At 36.2% G+C, this 26,801-nt stretch overlaps 1 protein-coding gene across 1 annotated transcript in view; it reads left to right on the top strand.

The window, feature by feature from the left end:
* Window positions 1–931: 931 nt before the first annotated feature.
* COL21A1 (collagen type XXI alpha 1 chain) overlaps window positions 932–26,801 on the top strand; it is a 197,375-nt gene continuing 171,505 nt past the window's right edge. Inside the window, exon 1 of the mRNA XM_050788784.1 lies at window positions 932–1,141. The gene's annotated coding sequence lies outside the window, so the exon portion shown is untranslated. The remainder of the gene's footprint in view (window positions 1,142–26,801) is intronic.

Raw genomic sequence — 26,801 nt, 5'->3', positions numbered from 1 at the left:
CCTTGAGTTGGATAGGAAACACACAAGCAACAAACGTATAAAAAAAATTCAGATAGCAATAAGTGATCTGTTGAAACCAAAGTGGGGCTGGGCATTCCATTTGGATGGGATGTACAGGAAGGACTCACTCAAAGTGTCATTTGAGTGGAGAACTTGATGGACAGAAGCAGGCAACTATGATAAGGTCTGGGACAAAGTTTTGGAGGCAGAAGAAATGCCTAGTGAGATGAGAACACACTGGTGTGTATAAGAAAGGGCAAACAGGTCTTGTTTGTGTTGAGGTAGGAGGGGTGGGGGTGGAAAAGAAGAGTGACAGGTAATAGGGAAAGCACATGAGTGTTAAAGAACTTTCTGGCTGCTCTGTGAAGAATGGACTCAAAGGGGCAGAGCAGACAGCATCTATATCTTGTCATAAGGCTGTCACCTTATTCCGAGGCTTCCCTTGTAATTGCTAAGTCCTCAAAGGTCACTGCCCACTTGGCCATTTGAAAGTGAACTTCCCTCAGGTTTTGGAGCAGCTATTACTTTTGGTTAAAAGCAAGGAACATCAGTCCGCTGCAAACGGACCTTGATGCCCCAGAGGGGAGTTCTCCTTGGGCGAGGGAGGCAGGCCTCCTTCGATCAGTGCAGGCGATGCTCTGGTTTTCCCCGTGTTTACTTCCTTTGGTGCTTGCCCTTTCAATGAGTTGCCTTTCCTGCTTTCCTGGCAGTCCCTTATTCTGCCTCTCTCCTCGCGCTTCCCTGGTCCTCCTCCACCCTCGTTTTCAATCCTCAATCGTGCATTTTCTGATGCTAGCAGGATTTGAACTGAGTGTTTCCACCAGGGCGACACTAGCAGTTCGCCCTTCAAGATCCAGATCCAAAATCCACCCTCTGGTCCTCGGCCAAGGAAAGGGGGCGGGTAGGGACCGCGAACCTTATCTCCCGGGCTCCGCCTCCAGGGGGCTGAGAGCGAGTTTCTGAGCCTCTGCGCTCTGCACTGGCCGCTGCAGGGAGAACGGACTCCGGGCGGAGGGCTGCCAATCCGTTTCAGCTCAGGTCTTGCTCGGGTTGGGCTTGCCACTGCCTGAAACATACCTGTCCCCCTGGTGCAACGCTCAGCTGGCAGCGACTGCAACCCCGAGCCTGGATACCGCGCCAGGTAAGGAGACACCTCCTACTCCCCTCTCGCTGCCAGAATGACATCTCGGGGGGCCTCAGGGCTGGCCCTCCAGTGGCTGCAATTTGGCATTTTGGGTTTCCCGGGGGTGCCGTCTTCTCCCTGCGCCAAAGCAGTTGGTGAAGCGTCCGGTGAATTCCGCGCCCAGGCTGGAGGCTGAGAAGTCAGGATTTGTCTTGCAAAGTTACTTCATGTTAATGAATCTTGGGAGGTTCTCTGGGTGCAGATTCCTGCCTTGGAGTGTTTGGCCTCTGAGTACGATAACGTGCGTTGATTTACTCCTCTGAGCTCAACCCCACCCTCTGGCTTTTAGCTTCTTGGAAGGGTCTCCAGCATCCGTCCACACGTGGCGCTGAGCGCGCAGAGCTGTGGGTCTGGGGCTGTGTTGGGTGGACCAGAGGTTCCTTACCGTTGCTGCATTATGGACTTATTCCGGGACCTTTAAAAAAAATCGATGCTTGAGCAGCAACCCAGACCAATTACTCAGAATCTCTGGGGGTGGGACTTTGAGCATTAACATATTTTAAACTTTTCTCAGGTGATTCCAACGTGCAGTTGACTATAGAAAGCAGCGAACTACGGCAGTGATTCGCTGTGTGGCATCTGGCCAGCAGCCGCAAGCACCTGGTAACTTTGAGAAATACAAACAAAATCTAGGGCTCTAGCTCCGCCCTAGACCCACTGAACTTAAAACCTGAGGTTGGGGCCCAGAAACCTGTGTTTTAATGAGCCCTCCAGGTGACGCTAGTGCTTGCTGAAGTTTGAAAACTGTTGGGTTGGATCTTATTTAATCAGGGAAGACACCTGCAAATTTCCCTCCACCAAGGGAGGAGGCAACAGACCACTTTTCAGAAAAACTGTAGTTATTTATTAGTAGAGTTTTGCCCATATTTTTAAAAAAAGCATACTGGGCACTTTAAAAGATCTTATAAAGGGGAGACTTAACCATCACCGAATAATTTTTAAGCAGTAGAATTTGAATACTTGCTTTAGGAGAGAATAGGAATTTTTCCTTTTCTAAAAGTTGAAATGAAGCCAAGGAAGAAATATACATGAGTCTTCCAGCTGTAATAACAGGAATCTTTGACCCCTGATGAGATGTTCCTGGATCATCACTGTCATCAGTGCAGGTTACAGAACTCATATGCAGTATTTTTTCTTTTCCTAAAGCAGTTGAGGGTTTAAGGGATTCATGTCAATTCTCTTTAGTCAAAGGGAATTCAGTGTTGCAGGCCTCTGGATTATTGAAGTGGACCATTTTTTTTTTCTTTTTATAGATATCTGAGATTTCAAAATTTTGGCTAAAATAGTTCCAGCTGTTTCTAAGCCATTAGTACAAAAATAGAATGACTTTGCAAATGGGCTTAAATGGATTAGAAATCTGACATTGGATAAGAAAATCTGGAATAGGCATGACTCCAATCCCAGCACATGTGTGCTGCAATGAACACAGTGCTAACTCTACCAAGATTTTCTGTACAGAGAACATTTATTTTCCAAACTGCTTTTTTTCTGTGCCAATTTGTGACTGAGGTATATAGACTTGTTAAGGGTTAGGTACTAAGCTTGCATTTAAAGAATTGGGGGAAATTTAGATAGTGCTTAGGAACAGGAACTTTGGTCTGAGGCAGACCTGGGTTCAAGACCTGCTCTTCTGCTTCTCTGTGCTCTTGGATAGTTGCATAGCTTCTCCCAGCCTCACTTTCCTCATCTGTGAAATGTGGGGCATACTAGTACACTTACCTCATAATTCACATTGTTGTCAGAGTTAAATGAAATAATGCTTCCAAAGTGCCTAGCATAGTAAGTTAAGTATTTGTTAGCTTAAAATACAAACTCATGTATACATACCATAAACCACATAATCCTCAAACACCTTAAAATAATATCTGTGTTGATACATGATTAGATTTTGTATTTAAATACCAACTGCACCCTTAGAAGGTGGCTATATGGACATCCTCAGATTATCCTTATAATTTTATTACATACTTTATGGAACTTTCTGGAAAAAAGTTTTAGATTAGCTTCAAATCAATAGCCTAGTTTTTCTTTAGTCACTGCGGTGAAGGATTTCACCTTCTGGTAGCCTTTATAATGTATTAACATTCATATTTAAATAGCCATAAAATCTGGTTCTTCAGAATACTTTTCTTTATAAAAGGAAATCCAAATAATGAGAGAGCATCTAAAAGTGGCATGGTGTAGTCTTCAGGAGAGCTAGTTTAGAAGTACTATCTGGTGTTTCGTAGGTTCTTAACAAGAGAATAAAGGAAACCCTATCCAGTTACATCATGGTTTGTTCAAGAAAATATAAGAGAAAGCAAAATGAGGACGCAGAGCATGGACAAGCCTAAACTGGCAAAAGGGGTAGGTGAGGTAATGAGTCCTTTTCTTTCTTAGCTGCAATAATTTCAAAATGCTTCAAGTCACACACGCATACAATCAATTCCTTTCACATTATTTGATTGGAACTGATCTCTATTATCCTCTTAGGACCAAGTAGATCTAGTGAAAAATATTTATGGTATTAATGCCAAAAAAGATGCCAAATTATTCCGTACTTTGAGATTAATTTCCATTCTCTTTTATTTTAGTGATAAGTTGAATAGTGTATTACTGAGAATGCCTTTTATGACTCATCTGGCATCTTTAAATGCAGGAGGTTGTAACCTGCCTATTACCAATCTTATATGACTTCTATAAGACTAAACATAAAGCAAGTTCCAGCATCTAAGCATGTAAGTCCTCCAGGAAATCAGATCTTCATTAGAATACTTTAAAAATTATAATTTAATGTTATTAAAATGATTAGAATTAGAATTTAATGTTATTAAACTAAATGTAATTACAATTTATAATAACTAGGGTTTTCTATTTGACTTACTGTGCAAAGAGGAGTAGCTGTGGGGATGAAAAAGGTCAGAGGCACACCTCTTGATGGGAAAAATGGAGATATATGGGAGCAAATTCAGACTCTCAGTAATCAAATGATGTGTTCTGGATAACTTAACTGAAAAGCTAAGAGAGTCTATGGTGTTGCAATTCAGAGTGACAGATGTGGCAGCACTGCTTGCAGTGAATGGCCAACTAGGAATGATCAATATCGCAATGCCCCACAGTGACTTTATGATTCTCCTCTCATAGGCGTAGGGTCCAGAGCAGATATGATCATAAAGAAGTTGTGCTTGGTTTACATAACCTGGCTCACTTAGAAATATTTTGATGAGGGTTACCTGGCATTCATTTAGGTTCATTTTCAGGCCCCTCTTTGTTCCATAGTGGATGGTTTTACTATTAAGGTCAATCTTGAAACTGTTATGAGTAAAACCTATCACAGGAAATGGATATGTGTTTTTATTTTGTATTTATTATCGTTGGATTATATTTCTCAGCATGCAATGGTAATTCTTTAGTTTGCTTCATTACTATTCTTGTGAGAAACAAAGTTGAAACGTTTATTTCTGGTAAGTGGTCCAGTCTCATAGGAAGAAAATGAACCATGAGACCAAATTCCTCAACTTTCTGCATAGACTCTTGGTTAAAGACAATGTGCTCTGCAGCCAGACTGCCTTGCCCTGAATCCTGACCTCATTACTGTCTAGTTGTTTGAACTTGGACAAGTTACATAATCACTTTTTGCTTCTGTTTCCTCATTGGTAAAATTGGGGTAGTAGAGCCTACCTCAGTAGGGCTGTTGTGAGGAGTAAATGAGTTAACATATGTAAAGTTCTTAAAACTGCCTGGTTCATAGTAAGTGCTATTATTTTACTTTGGGCCTTAATGAATGCTTTAAGCTGAGCTCTCTCTTCTGTTTTCACCTCTGAAAGTGAGATCCTAAAAGGAAATAGTAATTTGGGTTATTAATGTGGTGTTCATTTTATGATTTTTCTGTTTTATTTAGTGGGATAATTTGTCTCAGAATAAGTGAAGTACTTAAAGTTTCTCAGAAAATAATATATAAAGAACAACATTTTTATAAGGTCCCAATTGATACTGCTATGGCTGGCCAGAGACCACACCTAGGGAATCACTGCTTTAACCCACTGGTTCCCAAACTTGACTGGACATTTGAATCACCTGAGAACAGTTTTTTAGACGTGTTCTGTGTTAGAATGTTTGAAATTTATTGTGAAAAGAGTAATCATGTCATTTATAAAGAGAGTCCCTGGAACTTATCTACACACTAACTATTTCCATAGGATTCTCATGTACTCATAGAATTTTTAGAATGGTTAGGGATGTTAGAATTTGCTTAATATAAATGAGGGAACAGGTTTGGATATGTCACTCTCAGGGCTCATGAAGAGTTAGTGGTGGCACTGGATAACAATTCATATTTTTTGTATTCTACTTAGTACATTTTTCATTCAACTGTCTTGCATTCTGAAAAATCAGATAATGTTGACAAAGAGGTACATAATCCAGCTTACAGAATACCATTGGAATACTGTAGTTATACCTGTTGCACTTATCCCAGTTAAATTTCAGGGACATTTACTTAAAATATTTCTTTAATTAAAGAGCATTGAAAGCAATATGTTTACAATGCTAAAAAAATAAATCTGAAGTTACCGGTTGTGAAAAGGATAATTTTTTCACCTGTGCCACTTCAAATAATTCAATATAATTTTTTCTCCATGTTTTTTCTTGGGCATTTTGGTTTTTACCCATGAAATACTCAGAGAGATCTTTGAAAATTTCAGGAAACATTGACAGTTTTCTGAAGTCCAAGCTTAGTGACCTTCTGGGAATCCTGCCAGATGCTTGTGTTTGATTCAGTGCTTAGTTTTTGTTTGGACTTGTCTTGTTTTCATCTAGGTCAATTTAGCCATGATTACAGTGTTATGCTACCTCTTAACTGTTTGTTTGTATACTCACTGGTGTCAAGAAGAAAAGACTAAGGACCAAGAAAATTTTTTTTTTTTTTTTTTAAATTCAAAGTAAAATGTTCTAGTGAAGTTTGAGCTTTTTAGAAAGTTCTTTTAAAAAGATTCTTTGGAATTTTAGTGTTTTACATTAATTATGTGATGGGTAAATAAAAGCACTCAAAACTTATGTATTATATTTTTATGAGAACCTTTAAATTCATAGGTGATTCAATGGTAACAACTTATTAAAATACTAAATTAATATACTTTAACATTTTTAGACTTTGTTGTATATGTATTTTGCAACTTTATTAGGAAGAGAGAGTTTGGTTCCACTTATAGGGTGTGTCTAGGCACGTGTTTTCCAGCAGTATTCGGAAGATGGAATATTAAAGATAAAACATGGAGGAACATTCCTTGTTAATGTTCAGCCATTCATCACATAGCTATTAAGTGTCTACCAAGTGCTTGGCTATCTTAGGTAAAGGGGATTCAGACAAAAAGTTGCTAAGGTCTGTTTTAGATAGTCTGTTAATAGCCAATCTGCCGTTTCTTTTTTAAAAATGAAAAACTCCCTTTAATTTATTATTAAAAAATAATATTTTGTAAATACCTTGAACAATGTAGAAGGCAAAAATGCTTCTAAATTAAATTTAAAAACCTCAACAAGCATAGCGTGATGTATCACTGGATTTCTTAAACCATTTTTGATTGTCGTTTGACATAATGTTTATTAATCTTTAGAAAGTGTTCAATGTGGTTTGCAGTAATGTCTTGGCAACAAGTGGAGAGATTATCCCAGAGAGAAGCATTGTGGAGAAGGTAAATACCCAGGGTGCTGAGAATCAGGCTGCTCTCCACCGTTTCCCTGTTGATCATCACCTGTTCTCTTTGGCAGTTTACCTTTGGATCATTTTACAGTTCCTTTACTTTTTTCTCCCTGCTCAGGTTCCTTGTTAGCTAGCAACACTGGGCTAAGTTTTGAAATGACATAAAGAGAAATATCAACTGGGGAAGAGGGATGATATGTGTCTTAGTTAGCCCAGGCTGCTAAAATGAAATTCCATATAGCAGGTGGCTTAAACAACAGAAATTTATTTCTCATGTTTCTGGAGGCTAGGGAGTCGAAGATTAAGGTGCTGGTCAATTTGGCTTTTGAAAGGCCTCTATTTCTGGCTTACAGAGAGTGATCTTTTTGTTCTTTTCTCATGATGAAGAGAAGGAAAACAAACTCTCTGTCTATTTATAAGGGCCTACCCATCCTGAGGGCACCACTCTTGTGATCTAATTACCTCGCAAAGGCCTGGTCTTCAAATCTCACCACGTTGGGAGTTGAGGCTTCCACACATGATTTTTGGGAGAGCAGCTTTCGGTTCATAGCAACATGATAATTGTTTTAAGCAGAGTGGTATAGGAATGGGCAGAGTTCCTACTTGGGTGCCTATGGAATGAGGAGGGAGCAGGGTTGAAAGGGGAAAGTAAGATGCAGAGCTCTTAATGGAAGCAGAGGCACATGGAACTTAATTCAAACTCTTGTATTTTTGTAACGACAGCAAATATGTGAGTGTGACGACAGCAAACATGTGAGTGTGAAGTGTGAATAATAGGTACCTATAATCTAAATTATGTGTCATTTCTATACTACTATTTAGATAATATTAATATTGACGTGTCAAATACTAAATAAAGACCAAGAAGACCCTGGACCGGGAATTGGCTTCTCATCCAGCCTGCCACCAACTTACTGAGATGCTGGAAGCTTAGAAAAGCCTACAGTAAGGAGAGTGCTTGCAAAGTTCTCTTTCATTTTGCTATTTGTATGTTTTTCTTAGTTAAAGGAACCATTAGAGGCCATCATGGAACATCTAAAGGGTTGCATCTGAGAGCATCTTTTTATAGAGTTTAAGTCAACATGAAGTCGTTGGATCCTTTAAGAAATCGGTCTACTGAGAAACGTAGAGTTTATTTATTCCTAAGATTCCTATTGAGGTACATCTTAGTTCATTTTATGCTGCTGTAACAAAATACTTGAGACTGGGTAATTTATAAAGAACAGAAATTTATTTCCTCACAGTTCTAGAGTCTGGAATCTAAGATCAAGGCACCGGCAGTTGTGTTGTCAGGTGGAAGCTGCTTCCAGGGTGGCGCCTCATGGCTGCACCCTCCAGGGGAGAGAAACACTGCATCCTCACCTGGTGGAAGGCTAAGGGCAAGCCAGCTGAAAGCTGCCTGAAACCTCTTTTATAATAGCTTTTCACAGTTCCCCGTGGCTGGGGAGGCCTGATAATCATGGTGGAAGGCAAATGACACATCTTGCCTGGTGGCAGACAGAGGAAATGAGAGCTAAGTGGAAGGGTTTTCCCCTTATAATACCATCAGATTCGTGAGGCTTATTCACCACCATGAGGACAGTATCGGGGAAATCATCCCCATGATTCAATGATCTCCCACCAGGTCCCTCTCACAACACATTGGAATTATGGGATCTATAATTCAAGATGAGATTTGGGTGGGACACAGGCAAACCATATCAGGCTTTAATCCCTTCATATTGGAGGAGCCCTTATGGCCTAATCACCTCCTAAAGGCCTCACCCCTTAATACAATTACATTGGCATCATGTAAATTTTGGAGGGGACACATTGAAACCATAGGAACATACTTGAATGTTCACTGAAGATGGATGTTACTGTGAATGGTGAATAATAACAGCTTTTTCTTCCAAACAAATTGTAAATTCTTTTTCATGATGACTAAACAAATTTATCTTTGACTTCTATGTGGAAACTATATAAAAATTTTTTTCATTGGTCTTTCCAACACTTGAAAAAAAATTTAAATTTGAATTATGGCTTTTTGTTGGAAATCATGTTTATATGAGTAATCAAATTATATTTTCGAGCTCTAAATTATATGTTTCCCAAAATGTTAACAGTTGTGTTTGGGTTGTGAGATGATAGACTTTTTTATGCTTTTCTTTTGTTTTCTCATGTGTATTTTTAAATACATGTATTATTTTTATAATGCAAAAATGAATACTTAGATACATGCTTTGTATATGGAAACATTTGGAATTATAATTTCAAATTCCCATAAAAGTGAGAGATAATGATTGTTAGAATGTGATTAATTCATGTTCCTATAATTCATAAAGTACATATTGTACCAGATGTACTTTTAAATACCAGACACTAAATAGAGATGGCAACATCTGGGGAGAATGAAATAATTATTTCTAAAAAGTAGAAAATATTATTACTCCTTGTGAATGCCAAAAAAAGTTACCTGTTCTAATACATTGAGGCCATATAGAGTAATAGCTAAGATTATGAGTGTTGTATGCTTGTGACTCTGACATTTATCACTTGTGTGACTTTGTGCATGGTGCTTGACCTTTTAAAGCTTAATTTGCTATCTGTCAAGTGGGTATTCAGAGGACCTACTTCATAGTATGGTCAGAAGGGTTAAATAAAACAATGCACATAAAACTTTAGTATAAGGGCTGGCAGATACAAAGTACTCAGATTAGTTCAAATTAGTTATTATCATAAGTAATATTCTCCTAAGCTTTTTCACACTTATATTTGAATTTCTCTGTTTTGGAAAGCTTGTTGCTTCTTGAGGTGAGAATATTCTTCACATAACTGAGGACCTGGAGCAGATGCAAATCCAGATTTTAGCCATTATCCACCTTGTACTTGGGAGAGGGAAGTGAGAATGTGGGAGAAAGGTGTCCGCTGAAGGTGGCAGGGCAGTGGCAGCTCTGACAAAAGCTTTTGAGCTAAAGCTTTGTGGCTGTAGGTGTTGATTCTAGGGTCCATGAGGCTGTCAGCCTTTTCTATAATGGCACAGTTGCAGGCACTGTGGTGGTTGGGTGAGATTAAGGGTATCGTCAGATCTTGCTGGTAACTGCAAGTGGTTTGTGGTGAGCTCCTGGATTTAGCGATTGTGGAGGCTTTTCTTTTTTTAGAAGACTGCCCTGAGTTTCAGCATCCACTGCCTCCTCAGCAGGTGCCTTCATGTTTCTGCAGTCCAGATTTGCTGTATCAGTATAGCTATGCATTAATTTATCCATTCAACAAATATTTATTCAGCTTTCTCCAAAGATTTGACGAGGTGCTAGGGATGCAGCCCGAAATATGACATGATTCCTGTCCTCGAGCACTCAGTTTGTTGGTCAGTTTCCCCTTAGATTCTCTGGATGCCATGGTTGGTTGTCATATTACAAGGCTCCCAGCCCTAATCAATTGCTGCTTATAGTAGAGTACTTTGAGCAGGTTGTTGATTGTTCCATATCCAGTAATGTGAAGGCTTATAATTGGAATATGTTGTCAGATCCATGTTCTCCTCAAAACTGTGGTGAAGTCTGTGTATGTAATGTACATAAATTTTTACATGGTATTTAGACTAACCATGTAGTCTATTAAGCTAAAAATAAAACAAAAAAACCATAATTGAATTGAATGAACTGAGGCTTTATAGAAGAAAGCCATGGAGGCACTGGGAGAATCAGAATCAATTACTTTTAGGATACATATCTCAGAATACTGGAAAAAATGTGAATATTTGACCTCTAAGTCATTCTAAATTAATTAAATGAATGTCCAGTTGCCTCTGTAGAATAGTTAGAGCCATTTATATATGTGTGTTTCCTTAACTGTGCCTCTAAATGTTTTTAATTTTCAGGTGGAGAGTGTGATTTCACATTGGACATTTTTGGCCAGACTTATGACATTATTAAATGCTAAGGTTGACTAATTTATTAGGTGTACATTTTAAATGATTCTATGCCATTTTAGATATGGTTGCTAAGTTAAATTCCAAATCTCCTTTCTAGTAATCTGTCATATTTTTGAGCCTTTGGCCTAAACAGCCTAAGTGGGATTAGAGAAGCAATTGTATTTTTACATTTTCAAACTTGATTTGAACACTAATGACTTAATTTAAAACCTAAATGTGTTTATGCTTTCTACTTTATCTACTCTTTCATTTTATCCCTAAGGATTAGCATTTATCATAAAGTTAACTGAGGAAAACATTTTCCTTTTTAAAAATTTCATTGTTTTAGTATTGCCAATGCTTAGACAGGGCAAACCTGTTTTACTTAAGGGAGTGTTCTCAGGTAATCAGGACAGTATAGAGCTGCAGACTTTTCAAGTTGCAATGAAGAAGACATGTAGCCCTGGTTCTTTAGAGTGCAATACTTTGCTACTGTCTATTACTGTAGACTCTAGAGAATTTTAAAATTTGGCTTTTTTTCCTTTCGAATTTTTTCTTTTCCTGGGATTTCTGTATTCTCAGAGCCATCTATTGATAGGTTCTCAAGTAAAAACGGGGAGGAAAAGGCAGATTTTGCTCTCATCAAAAACTGTAAGAATGGATTTCAGTTTTTATAACCATTGTTTTCAATAGGGAGTTGAGAAGTTTTAAATGCAAAACTATAGAAAATTTAAACTATCAAGATGGAGAGGCACCACCAGGAACTCCCAAATAGCCATTACTGTATATTTCATCACCTTCACAGCAAGGAGATATTGTCAGCTGTAAAAACATTGAATATATGCCATATGAAAAACAAGAGGAGTAGTGAGTAGACAAGTTTAATTTCAGTGGCCATTAGGTACTTAGTGGATTGAGGCAAGCCGTAGCCAGATTGCTTATGATACAGTTGTGAGATGGACTATTTGAAATACAATTTTTTAGAAAGCAAACTAATACTCTGTTTAATTGAGTTCCATATGGTCTAATACTAGAGGTAAGCACTGTGGAAGATACGATCTGTTTTTGTCATGATTTGCTTCATGGAGAAGATGGGGCTTGACCCAGCCTTTTGAAGCGTGCTTCAGTTTGAACAAATGGTTCTGTTTAGACACACTCTAGTTAACACAAGTCATGGGCCTGGCAGTATCTTACAAATTGTTGTTTGTGATACGAATATTGTTTATCCCAACAATACTTGATGCCTTCACCCCTCCCTATAGCATACATATTGAGCATACTTTCCAATACCAGACACCTCCAATGATGGGAAACTTTCTATTTTAGGGAAATCCTCATCTATTGAAAACATTTTTCTTAAACTGAAAAGCTTCTCCCTGGAGTTTCCAGGTTTTGGACCTAATTGTGTACTTTGGGAGTGACAGAAACAAGCCTTATTTCTTTTTCAATGTTCCCAGTATTTGAAGACAGCTAATATGATGCCCCAAGTAGAACATCATATTCTGAAACCACTTCTTTGAGATGGTTTGTATTTATATCTCCACTCTGGTCAGCCTTCCCTAAACACATTCAGTTTTGATCTCTCTGGCCATTGGTAGCTGAATAGAAAGGATATAGCCCTGTTCTTTCCTCAGTGTAGTTCAAGAGCAAATTAATTCTTGACATCCAGTTCACACGAATGAATTCAATTTGGCATCAGCTAAGACCATTTAGTCTACTCAGACCTGCTGCTGTTAAGCCACTTTATTCCCAATGAGCATTCTACAATTCTAATTTTGGATCCCAGAAGTTTTGTATTTCTTTTGAATTTTGCTTTGTTGCAGTGATCTATTATTTATTCAGTTGATTTTTTTTTGTCCAAAGTCTTCTATTCCATCAGTTAGTCATCTTTCAAGGTTTGCTTTGTCTAGAAATTTAATTTGCAAGCTATCATCTTCCCTCATTCAAATTATGAATAACCAATTAGACAGGGCGAAGCATAGAACTCTAAAACATACCACCAGAAACCTCCTACCAGGCTGACCTCAGGTGTTATTCTTCATTAGGGGGCCATTTAAATAGTCTTATATCCAACTTACATTAATTCATTTTCATTTTTGAACTATCATGAACAGTATTCTCCCGATGTCAGCCTAGTGCAGCTATCAAAGAAGTACAGGTTAGTTTTATACGATCTATTTTTGGCCCTTAGCAAGCACTGCAGAGTGTTCAGTGACTCATTCCTTTTGTAAGTTTTGTAAGTGCTCACAAATAGGAATGAGGCTTAGAATATTAAACAATCAGAAAAGCCAGAACATCAGCCAATTGGAGTGGGTTCAGATCCAGTCAAAATAGCTGTGCATACACAATCTGTACAGCAACCCTGCTTTGTACTAGCTGAGTATAGGCCTGGTTCACAATTGTTTTTAACCTTCAGGCTTGTGGGTTTACCAGAGGCATATATATACATTGATATTCATAGCTATTTATGTTCTCTTTTGCCTCCCATTTCTTTATTGTATATACAAGATTACTTATACTAAGTTTCTGTAAGTTTATGGTGTTTATTACCTAGACCCTGAACATTAATCTATAAGCCACAAATTAAAGTGTGTTTTGAGATAAGCCTTAGAACTAGGAATGGAAATGGCTTAAGGGACTCAATGTAACGTGCCTAGTAGGAATGGAAGGTTTAGGTGTAGAGAAGTAGGAAATAAGATGTTTCAGTATGCAGGAACTGAAGTCCTTGAGTGGAAGCAATCACTGAAGCAGGGGAAGATGTTGTGCTTTCTGGATGAGGGGCAGTGTTCAGTTGGCTAAGAATACATTTGTAAATAGCCTGACAAAAACAAAAAGGCCAAAATAAAATGACCAATCAAGAGAAAGGATAGCTTTTAAGAGATGGATATGAAAAAGCACGAGAAGAGTGCTCACACATTAAGAGGGTGTGATTTCTAAGCAGACGAAGATAAAGGAGAGAAGTGTGAGAGTATGGGTGAGGGAGCTATTGAATTGGGAAATGAGGAGGTCATTACTCTTCAGGTGAGCATTTCCACTGGTGATGGAGATGAAAGTGAATGTTTTTTGTATTTTAGAAAAAAAATCCTAAATGTGTACTATTAGGGAAAACGTTGCCTTTTGTATCGTTTATGAAGCAGTGTTAAAAATGATGTTTAACAGTAAATGTGTCTTTAGATATAATAGAAAATATAGAAAGTAAATAACTTTATGGGAAATGTTCATGACAAAGTATTAAAAGAAAATGGTTACAGTTTCATAACTTATTTCTTAGGAAATGCATCTTTTATAAATATGAAGTATTCCTTTTGATCCTGTTTAACACTTTTGCTTTGAATTCTATTTTTCATACTGTATTTATTTTATTAGTGTTTACCTAGTAAATTATATTTCTCCCCTTTATATTAAACATTTTCTGTCACTGAGTTTTAGGTGGATTTCTTGTAAACAGCATATACAAAGACTTAAAAAAATACAATTTCAAATTTTTCTGGATTCCAAACAGGCAAATTTAACCCATTAAACTTTATTATGATTGCTAATATGTTTGGACTTTTTCCTTGAAGTTTACTAATGTTTTCTGTTTTTACCATGCTTTCTTGTTTTTTGTTATAACTATTTTTTTTCTGTTACTTGGAATTGTTTGCTTTATTTTCCTTTTCTACCAGTTTTCTCTGGAAGTTATAATCCTATTTATATCATAATTTTTATAATTATATTTCTATGTATTAACTAAAACATATATTCCTATTAATGGCTGATTGGTATCGATTACCCCCTCATTGTTTTTAGCTTCACTTTTATGATAAGAAGTCTCTAGACAATCTAAGTTTTATTTCTTTTTAGGCATCCTGCCCATTCCCCAAACCCTTAGGTTTTTTTGCTCTATTCTTTGAATTATAACTTTTCACAAAAATATGAAATAGGTCTTTTTTTTGCCTATTCAAGCAGCTTGATGTTTGTAACGCTTTTTCAGTTTGAAGATTCAAATGTTAATTTAGCACTGAAATTTTTTCCTTTACCATTTCTCTCCTATATTTCTCCATATGCCTCTTTTTAGTTTTTTCTTCTGAATATTCTTTTGAAATGTTTTGTAAAATCTGTGTTCTTTTGCATTGTAATCTGGTAGAAGTCTTCAACTTGATTTTCCATCTAGCTATTTCCATCTTCAACTGTATCCATTATTAAGTTTTTAATTTTCTGAGATGCTAATTGATTCTTTTTCTTTTTATTCACTAATATTCTTACATATATATTTGAATATCTCAATTAGATTTAAATGAGTCATTTTACTGTTATTAACTGTTTCTATGGCTGTTAATGTATTCATAGAGTTCATGGTTTTTCTTCATGTTGCTGGTTTTTATTGATATTTGTTCACTCTTATTTGTATGCCTGTTTTTGTGTTTGCAATTTTGTATTTAAAACTATCTGGAGCTTGCCCCCAATAATTATAAAGTTGGGCAATGTATTAGTGTCTTATTTATTGGATATGGCTGCTTACTGCTTCTCTTGGATTTTGCTAGTGGGGAAGCTACCTGGGGCCTGTCTTGTCAATCTAGTCTAAGTGCCCAAACTCATAGATTACTGTGGATACAAATAGAAAGAGTTGCACAGTGTTCAAGAGGCCACTCTTCCTCATTTGTGTAAAGTATATCCTTCTCTGAAAGCCACCTACTTCTGTCAGAGCTCTTTTCTTCCTCCTGCTGTGAGAATTCTTTTTCTTCCAGCTCTGAGTATTATTGTTCTTCTAGTCTTCCCAGCAATGTAGGCTATGGAGTTATAGAGGTATCGCATTCAGTGTTAATCTGACAATATTCTAAAGCACCTGTAATTATAGAAAGGAACAAGAGTCATTTTGATATCTGCTTTATTACTTCTACCATGTAGTGAACATTTTGGACCAAGCAATATGTGGCTCTGGGGATCTTGTTTGCAGTTTCTTCTGAAAAGCATTTGGATGATGTAGTAAAATAAGAGCATCTCCTTTTGGATAAAGTCTGACATATTGTAATTCTGAGACTGCACTTGGCAGATGCTTGAGAAATGTCTGGTTTTCAGGATGAACGAAGTCCAGTGCAGCTGTTTCTGCTTTACACCATTGCATCTGAAAATCTGTATAACAGAACGTAACCAACTGACTTTGGAGTGCACAATGAGATAGGAGAGTTTCCCACCTCATGAATCTCCTGCTTTGTAGGAAGCAAACTTGATAACAATACTGTCTTGAGTTTATACAACATGACCCCTTTTAGAGATCTATTCTGCAAGAATTTTTCTAAATATTTAATGACAGTATTAATGTTTGTAATTCACTTTGTCACACTAGTCTAACATAGCAGAGTTTAAAATGTCTTTTTAAACATTGCATATTGTTCTTGTTTTCTAAGATGTGAGCCAAAATATTTACTAACTAGAATGTTTTTTAGTTCTCTTGAGTTGCTTTTTCCTAGGATGTTTTCATTGTTTACTCAGTTGAAAGTACAGTATTGTCAGTTTTTAGAACGTCAGATATAGTTTTATTCAAATATAAGAATAAGACACATTCCAGTGCCCAATTATATGTCTTCCCCAACTCTCCACAATTTAAGGTTATGTGTACTAGTTCTCTCTTGCCATCCCACTTAGCAGATAGTTAACATTTGACTGTGGTATTCATTTGCTAACTTTTTGTGTGTGTGTTGAAAACAATGTCAAATAGTTTAAGAAATCTCATATGTTGGAGTCCTAAACCATATACTGCAAGAATTCAGCTGGATTTTTGTAGTGCTTATTACTCATTTAAAAGAAAGCACATTTTCATGGGATTATTTTTCATCTTGATAGCTTAGCAATCAAAAAACTTATGAAAAGAGAATGATCTGAATGTTACTGTGTATGTCTTTTGGAGCTCTTTAAAAGTAATAGAACTAGGATAGGTATTATAATTTTGATCATAAAATGTTAATTATAGAAAATTCATAACATATTAGTTCTAGTGTATTCAGTTTGAATAATGAAAAGAAATGACTTTTTTGCAGCTTTAGAAAGATGATTATTAACCATGTATTTACTAGTATACATAATCAGTAAAATATTTAAGACAATGGAACTGTAGCCAATTGGAAATGGAAGAGATTCTCAAATTCGCTTATCTTCTCACCCCCTGGTTTTACAGAGGAGTTACTGAAGTCTAGCCAGGCTTGTTTTCTTGCTCAAATCCCTGCAATGTCTTAGTGGCCTTGGTTGGGATACAGAGAGTCTAGTTCCCAGTACTATCCTCTTTTACCCACACGTAGCTGAGTAACGCCAGGAAGGAACTGAATATTGTGACTCATCACTTTTAAAAAAAGTTGCTGTTACCAAACTGAATGTAATGCTTCCTTTATTAACAAATGCAGGATGTTTATCATTTTTCCATACCAGAGCTTCCTTTTATATGGCAAGAAATTGCACACTAAGTTATTTTTGAGGATAATCTTTTTATTTTCCATTCTTTTAAATATAGTCGTGTTTTATTTGGGTCTGCTGAATGTCAGGATGGTATTAATTCACATTGATTGTTACTTCCTCAGGAAACCTCTTCTGGCATCCTTAGTAAGTGGCATTAGAGTCATCTGGGAGGTAAAAGAAGATTGTACCATATGAGATGTGTTTTATTCTTGGCTGGTCAGCAAGCATTTTTCCTGTAGAAACAAAAGATTGGCTTTTGAACTGGTGGTGCTATGAAGGGAAGGTAGGAAAAAGCATGGCAGTTTATTTGAGGGAAGGGTAGAAAACATTGATTGGAGCTCGTATATTTAAGTAAGCAATTATAAACCTTTCACATGGGTGATAGAAACTAAGAGTTAAGATGAATTTATTTTGGAAATGAAAAATTTGAAACAAAATTGATAAATGCCGTGTTTCCCATAAACATATACAGCTAGTGTATTTCAAATTTGTGCTTTCTCAGTTGAAAATAAGAAATAAAAGATTTAAAATTGTGCATATTAAGCATGTGATAAGGAGTTAGATACTTATACAAAAGGTATTTTGCAATTGATTATGGTTTTGAGTTGTGCTTTCTTCCCTTAAACATCAAAAAATAAGTAAGCCTGATAAAAATCATCACCTTATAAAACATGACAATACTTTATGTTAATAGCAATACAAACTAAAAAAAATTATATTACAATTCATCCTGGTCAAGGATACCATTTGAATTAATATAAAAAGTATATATATTCCTTAAAAAAATAAAATGAGGCTGTACAGAAATAAGAAAAACTTTGGAAACTTGACTTTTTTATTTTAGGGTAAATAAAATGTAATTATACTCTTAGCACTTAAAGGATGCTAAAAATTGAGTTTGCTTTATGATATTTCTCAACTGATTTATCATTGAGAGACCATATTGTTAAAGAAAGAGTAAAACTTTGACTGAGTTCTTTGAGATTGATACAAGATTTCCCCAGCCTTTCAAAGTCACAGGGCACTGGACTAGAAAAACCTAGTATGCAAATTGTTGTGTTTCCATATATGTGGCTTAGTTGGGACTCCCATAGGAAAATGACTTTCAATTTTTTTTATAGGACCCACAGAAAGAAATACATTTTACACTGTGACACATCTGTATTTATTTGAAATATGTGTATCAAATATATCATAATATTTACCTTTTGTACATGCAGTGTGCTCTGACATTTTCTTTTCCCTTCCATTCTATTAAACACTATTGATCATAGACCACTGAGTTGATTTCAAGATCAACCAACAGATCATTATTTGCCTTTTAAAAAGCACTACCATAAAAATCCCTTCAGTTTTTGTCACTGCGGGTGGTGGTGGTGTTGGAGGGGATGAATTTGTAGTTATAGGAGATCCTTATTAGTTCTGTTTGTCAAATAAATTTCAGGTACACAGTCAGATTATATTTTCTGGCCTCATGATACTCATGGCCAATGAGTTGAGTGAAAATTAACATATATTTCTGCACTGGAACATTTCATTTTCAGTGTGAGAACCTCCAGAGGCATTCAGGAGTTAAAACGGGTCAGGTCCTATGACTATTTGATTGGAGTGGACAGGAGAAAGAGAATGACCCCAGCCTCTGGCTTGAACATCTTGTAGATGGTGATGTCTTTCCCTGAAAAAATTCAAGAAAAAGAAAACCAAATTTTCTTGCTAGAGGGTAGAGTGGCCTTTACCCTTGCCTTGGAAAATGACCATACTCCTCAGACTCAATCCTAAAATAAGGAATGTGGAGCAGAGCCACTAGACAGCTCACAGTGGACATAGAGTATAGGCAAAAAATAAATGTTTGTTATTATAAGGCACAACAATTTTTGGATATATTTGTTACTCAGCATAATCTAACCTCTTATGGTTAGTGTAGGATAATTCAATTATGTGTTTTGCTGGTGGAGCAATCTCCTTTTGAGATATTAGCTTTATCTAAAACACATGTAAGTTTAAAAATATGTTTATTATTTCTGATTTTAAAATAATGCATATTCTGTTGTTTTTTTTTGAGACAGGGTCTCTCTCTATTGCCCAGGCTAGAGTGCCACAGTACAATTCAAACTCCTGGGCTGAATGGTTCTGTCGCCTCAGGCTCCTGAGTATCCAGGACTACAGGCATGAGCCACCATGCTCAGCTAATTAATTTTTTTTTTTGTAGAGACAGTGTTTCTCTGTATTGCCCAGGCTGGGCTCGAACTCCCGACCTCAAGCAATTCTCTTGCCTCTCAGCCTTCTAAAGTGCTGAGATTCCAGGTATGAGCCACCATACCCAGCCAAAATAATGCATATTTTTTATAGAAAAGTTGGAAAACATCAAAAAATAAAAATTACATATCCATAATGCTATTATCTGAAAGTAATAATTTTTGACATTTCTATGAAAGATACAATATCACGTAATTAGCTTACTATATAGTTTTGCATTTTTTGCATTTTTTTCTTTGATTGATATTTTTTAAATTGTCATTAAGCATTCTTGGAACATTTGAATTTTATGCCTCTGTAGTACTCCATCATATCGATGAACCAGCAATTACTTATTCTTATACTTTAGTCATTTGTTTTATTCCATACAAGGAGTTTTAATGGACTAAAAATCTCAGCCCTTGATACTCAAAAGCAAACAGTAAGCCAGACCAGGATCCATGTCCACTCACTCTGCTTAGCATCAGTTGCGTCTCCCCATTACTCAAATCCTGGCACACAGTGGGTCCATATATTCGCCTGTCAAGTAAGCGTTTTCATCTGTCCATACTTTTTTAGAAAATTAAGCGTAAATTTCATGTATGAACCATTTCATGTCCATACATGAAATTTACGCTTAATTTTCTAAAAACTAAGATGCTTTATATTTCTTCTACTCTACCTTCTAGCAAGAAAATTTGGTTTTCTTTTTCCTGAATTTTTTCAGGGAAAGACATCACCATCTACAAGATGTTCAAGCCAGAGGCTGCGGTCCTTCTCTTTCTCCTGTCCACTCCAATCAAATAGTCATAGGACCTGGCCCGTTTTAACTCCTGAATGCCTCTCAAATTAATTTCTGCCCTCACCATCCTTCAGGCCCTTACTGCCTCTCATTTGACTGCTGCCATGAACTTTCCATCTTCCTGTACACCATTCTCCCTATTGCTGCCATTGTGAGCTTTCTAAAATGTGAACCAGAATATGTTTCTGCTAAAAATCCCTCCTATAGTAAACTTCAAAGACAAAGTCCACTCCTCTTCACTGAATGCAAAAGGCCGTGTTCATGCTGTTTCCTGAGTACCTGTCCCATCATTCATTTCCTTCACTCCTCACCCCATTCCCACTCTCCATGAGCAGTTCACTCCATAAATACCTTTTCAATGAGCACATCTTGTTCTTTAGTGTTTTTAAGCATTTTCAGGTACTATCTTCCTGTCTTTTTAAGGTCATCTAGCAAATTCCTGGTTTGCCTTTAATTCACAGATCAACTTTACTTCCTCTCAGAGAATTTACCCATTTCCTGTCAGCCAGCCAGGAAGTAGGTATTCACTCCACCAAGCTCCCAATACCTTGTACGTACCTCCATTAACATCTCTATTATTGTACTGTAGTTACATATTTGATATCTTTCACAATAAAACCCTATACTTGCTGAGGCCATCACTAGACTTTCTCATCTGTGTATCTTCAGTGCTTAGCACATTGCGCGGATAATAGTAGATGACTATACATATTGTTGAATGATAGATAAACAGCCAAATAATAGTGGGAAAATATTTGTGTATTAAATTTTATCTCATGATGATTCTTTCTCTTTCTTTTACAATCTAAACAACCAAGCTTCGTGTATTTTTCATATCAGAACCAACTGTCAAGGCAGGATCTGAAGTTCATCTACTCTGAAGTGCAATAACTGATAAAAGTTTATGTCTCCCAGGGGAGTTTTTATTTAACAAGGATAGAATGCTTAATCTAAAGAAAGGAACCTTACTTAGTAGAATTTCCCAGAGGCTTAACAAGCATATGAGATTAATTTTAATTGGGGATTGCACGTGGGACTTAGAAGTTTTCTTAATGGCCCATAGGCTTTGTCTAAATGTGAGACCAATTCTCTTGCTTGCTGGCTCACAGAATGAACTAGCATGTCGTATTACACAGCACAATCATTTTTGTTTCTATTATACAGCATAGATCATATGAACTTCACATCTGGTAAACATTTGTACATTGAATGTGCAGCTGCCAAGAATTGTGGTTTCTTGGTAACATCCCAGTGACGCTGAGTCAAGGTCACAAAACCAGCATTGCAGAGTTTTGGTGATCTGGAACTGTATCCTGCTTTTACTTATTGAGAAAGTTACTCTCTCAGTTCCTTTGAGGACCTGTCATGGCACCATTTTAAGTTTGGAAAATAACTTGGGCAATTCAAAGCCCATCATACCATTTGCGGCCTCCCCCTACGCAAGCCATCGCACAGAGAAGGGAATATTATTCACTGAAAAAAAAAAATCCAAAGAAAGTATTTGTTAATTCTTCTCAGTGACCTGTTTTCAAAGTTTGATAGTCTCATCAAAAGTTTCATTGTCATACCAATGTAACTCCTCCCTAATTTAGTTTTATCACCTTGCACTGTTTTTTTTTATGGAAGTGAGGAACATTTGATTTTCATATAAACTGCAGTGCTGAAGATACCAGTGCATTGTACCATAAAAGCAAACCAAACAACACCATCACACAAACAGTTCAAGGTAAATTAAGGTAGGAAAATGGGGTTTCACAGTGTGACTCAAACTAGGCTTGCCAGTTAGCTTTTGCCTCCAAATGGAAGTCTAACATTTTGGTGTGTGGTTTATATTTTCAACATCCTCAGTGAATTCTGTCTTGAAAAGCCAGATACCATTAATATAATGTAGGAACTGGTTTATTTTATATTGATATAATTTATAAAGCTTTTAAAAATGTTTCATGATAGTTATTTCCCTCTGGGATTATGAAGAAGAGGGACAAATACCTATCTCTTGAAAGTTACAGTAGAATCATTAGTAGATGTGTTCATATACATTAAATGATGAGGAACATTTTGTAAAAAGTTACTTTGCTCTTCTTTCTAGAAAGGAATGATATAGCATTCCTATATTTCCAGGTGAAGAAAGCAAAGTGACTTTTGTTCGTATACACCTGACTGTAAAAACTACCCTGTGGGTAATTCAGCTATGCCCTATACTTATTTTTCTCCCTGATGTTAGATGAATTAACAATTGGTAACATTTCTAATGTTAGATTTTAAAAGAAAAATTCAATATATTTGGATTCTTTAAACAATTCTCTTTACTATTTGTACTCTTGGGAAGAATATTTGAAATAAGGTGAAAAAAGGACATCACGAAATAGGAGGCATAATACTCTTTGTAACTTCCAGAAACATGTACACCACAATAAAGACAGGATGCTCTGTGATTAATCTATTTAAACACTGTATGCTTCCAGGGATCTCCTACCCAGGAAACAAAGCCCACAGGAAGACCATCACATAGGAATGGTAAAACATCACAGGCGCTGGGATGACTAGCTGTGTATAATTTTACCTTCTGCCATTCTAGAATTATTCAAACTTAATTTCAAAATATTTTTTTGTTCCCATAATTATTGTGTTTCTTGTCTTTTTAAAGTAATTAAATTTTAAAAAGACTAAAAATATTAAAGGCCATTAATATGTTTAAAATTTGGAATCCTTTTGTTTTTATGCCAAAGTTCTCACCTGATTATTTTCTGATGTAGATTATTTTTCATTGAGTACCTGAAAATAGTACATCCTTTGGACAGGAACAAGCTGAAAATTTGCCCAAGTGGCAACCTGTAGGCAGACGAACACCAGGTCTCTGCTGTCAAGTACATTTTTGTTGCCTTCATTCCACCAGATACTGTAGATTCCATCTGGGCTAGAGTAGAGCATTTAGCTACTTCAGGCTTTCAAGTTTCCTTACTGAGGAGTGAGTAGTAGCCCACTCAAAGTGAAGCTCTTTTTAAAAGAGTTCAGAAATTTTGAGTCATTCTATTACTCAGCAGCAGGTGTTGGAATCAATGAAAACCAGTTGACCTAGTGGTTAGTTTCTTGATAGCTTGGGGGTTCTCAAAATGTTTTAAAGAAATGATTGTTTAGTACAGGAGCAGTTGTTTGCTTTAGTAGAAATCTTATTGTAACTTGCATAATGTTAAAGGAAAATGAAATGTTTTAAGGCTTTGTGGGGAAAAATTTTAAATTTGTGGCTTTGGAGGAGTCAGTGGTGTTTAAACTAATTTAGTGGTTAAAGTGATCATTTTTTAGAATTTGAGAAAAGGGAAATCTTTTCTGACTTTTTTTTTCCTGGAGGGTCAGAATTTTGTTTTTCTTTCCCTGTTTATTACGCTTTAGTTTTATGTTACAATTTACACTGCATGCATGGTATCTTGCTCAAGAGCATTGCTGTTCTTTATCACCGTCAATTTAGAGAGAGGTAGGAAAAGCGGTTGGTGTGATTTGGTTCACTAGTTGTGATAGGTTAAGTAGTACTTTTTGTTAAATAATAGAGTTTAATTTAACTACAATATTTCAGCATATTTGTCCAAATTAAATCCAATATGTCATTATTTTCATTTAATGGCTCATATTGATGTGCTTTTTCCATTAAGGGACTTGGTAAAACAGAGCAATATCAGAGAAAGAACAGCCCATAATGTCAATGTTTTTGTTTTGATTTAGTTACATCTGCTGATTTTTAGAAACCCAATCCTTTTTTGGTATTAAATATGATTTTTTAAAAATTTGTTTATGTCTCCCATGTTCCAAAAAGACTGTGAATTATTACGTAGTATCACTTATTGACATAAGGTATATGGGTTTCAGAATGAGAAGCATTAAAATAGTATTTTTGTTTTAATTACATATAAAATAAAGTATAGACAATGACACACTTTTGCTAAAGAAAATTGTAAGCCTCCACATTAAGTAATGGAATTCAGCTATACATGGCTATTTGTGCTCTTTATTTAAGAAGTAATTATTGTCTATCTACTATTTTTATGTCAAGAACTATGAGCCTGAGATTTTACCCTACTTGCAAGCTAACTATTCTGGTACAGTTTTATAGGTGTTGGCAGAGAGGAGACTGTTGAGTCAGGGACAAAAGACTTTATTGCTCTCAATTTCATGTTTGCATTGGTTGCTTTTTCCCCTAAGCCCTGTGGGGTGATATGGAAGGACCCAGATAGACATTGTGTGCATAGTGGGTGTGTGTCATGGCCGAAGAACTCCAAGCTCAATAAATCCCCAGTCTTATAAAAAGGATACTTGTAAATCTCTCCAATGTTTGTACTGGAAAAAATTACCTTTATTATTCCAGTCAGGAAACAAATTTGTCCTTATCCCAGGAGAGAGACCCTGTCTCCCAAGGCTGTAGGGGATGTGTCTCAACATCTTTGGGAAAATAGGTGGAAATAAGATGCACAGAAAACTCCATGAGTATCTTCCAACATTTTACAGTTTAAAAAATCAAACAAAATGTAAAATCTTAATGCATGTATCAATTAATTTAGTTCTCATAAGGTGAAAGTCTTTTGGTGACTATCAAGATGAATCATGGTACGTTTTGTTATTTTGGCAATATCTAACGATGTTACACAACTGAGCATCTTTGATTTAAAGGTAGTTTACCACGAATGCATCATGCAAATATCATTCTACATTGCTTACAATTTTTATGTTTTTTTTTAAAATTAATATTATCCCCTTACCCAAAACCCCAATGTAATAGCTGTAATTATCATAAGAAACATTTACTGGTGACTGCCAGAAAATTTTAATGTGCTTTGTTTGGCACATTAAACAAATGTGCTAAGCATGTAAAGAAAATTGCATAAACTTAATACCTGAAGTTTTAGAAGAATTTAATATAGTTTTTAAATTTAATGATTCAGTTACTTGGAAAAGCAAATAAATAGGTGTTTCAGTCCATGTTATAGAATGAAGGATATTACTTATGGCATCCAAACAAAGCCTGAATAAAATATGAAATAAGAAAGTACAGTGTTTCCCTTCATATTAGAGGGACACTTTTGTTTCTCAGTGGGAAGACAAAAATAAACTCAAGACAATAAAGAGGAAAATAATACAGAAAAAAATAACATGCTACTGTCCTCTCATCTGCTCATGTTACCGTCAGTCATGGTAAGCCTGTCTTCAAATGAAAAGACAACAAATACATGAACTGATTATCCCAGAAAATAATGTTGGAAGAACACAGTTTATCCCAGCAGTGACTGGTAGAGTAACAGCAATAAAAGCTTATCCAGGGATTCCAATTGTTTAAAATTCTGAATAGAACATGGATATCTCTTCCTTTAATATACACTTTGTCAGCACTTAATACAAAAATAAATACTGAGTGAGTCACATGATACTCACTGGTATGAGAGCAAAAAATGTAAAAGGATGGTAAAAGTCAAGGACATAGATTAACCCACTCACCCTCCATTGCCAGAGCCACCAAGTCGGCTTTAGTTTTTTTGGAAACTGTGAGTACTAATCTGTGTGACTCACTTTGAAATTCTTGCAAACATTCCCTGGGAGTCCCCCCCCCTTTTTTTTTTTAAAGAATAGGAGCTTAAACTGAATAAAAAGATATCTGATTGACAACCTCATGAAAATCCTCTAGGCTGAAAGCCAAAGGATCTTTGTGTACATGATTTTTTTCTGAACCTTAAATGTAACCAGATGTATTTTCTTTTAATACTATCCTACTCAACTGATTTAAATGAATGATTTGTCTTCTAATGAGAAATCTGCGTTTCATCATAGAAATGGATTACATGTCTTAAATTTAATTACTCCCTAGAGAAGCAATGCCTCTTTTGTATTATATTCTTTGAATGTACTGAAGACTTATGTAATAATTTTATTATAGGCATGAAATATTACAGCTTTTCAGATGTATGGATGGAGAAACATGAAAAATATAACCACAATTATCGTGTGAATGAGTAAAGTATAATAAAAATCCTCATAGACAACATTATTAACCTCCTATTTTACAGTTAGTTGCCTGTGAAGCTAAAATAAAATAAAATAAAAGGATAACACTTTTTTTGTTGTTGTTGAGACGAAATTTCAGTCTTCTTGCCGAGGCTGTAGTGCAATAGCACGATCTCAGCTCACTGCAACCTCTACCTCCTGGGTTCAAGTGATTTTCCTGCCTCAGCCTCCCAAGTAGGTGGGATTACAGGCATGCACCACCGTACCTGGCTAATTTTTGTATTTTTAGTAGAGATGGGGTTTCACCATGTTGGTCAGGCTGGTCTCGAATTCCTGACCTCAGGTAATCCATCCGCCTCGGCCTCCCAAAGTGCTGGGATTACAGGCGTGAGCCACCACACCTGGCCAACACTTTCAATTTTAAAAGGACGCTGTAGTTCATGGCCAAAGAATGAAAAGCAAATATAAACCGTGAAACTGTGTGTATGTTTAGTAGCTTTCTTGATTTGCTTTTAAATTGGTTTTTGGCAATACTTAATCTATTTCAAAAACATTTCGATTCTGAAATAGAAGCAATACCCTGGAAACACTGATAGTAAAA

This window comes from Macaca thibetana, chromosome 4 (assembly GCF_024542745.1).
Source record: "Macaca thibetana thibetana isolate TM-01 chromosome 4, ASM2454274v1, whole genome shotgun sequence".
NCBI lineage: Eukaryota > Metazoa > Chordata > Mammalia > Primates > Cercopithecidae > Macaca > Macaca thibetana.
Note: the sequence above shows the minus strand (reverse complement) of the source record. Positions and strands in the feature narration are given on the sequence as shown.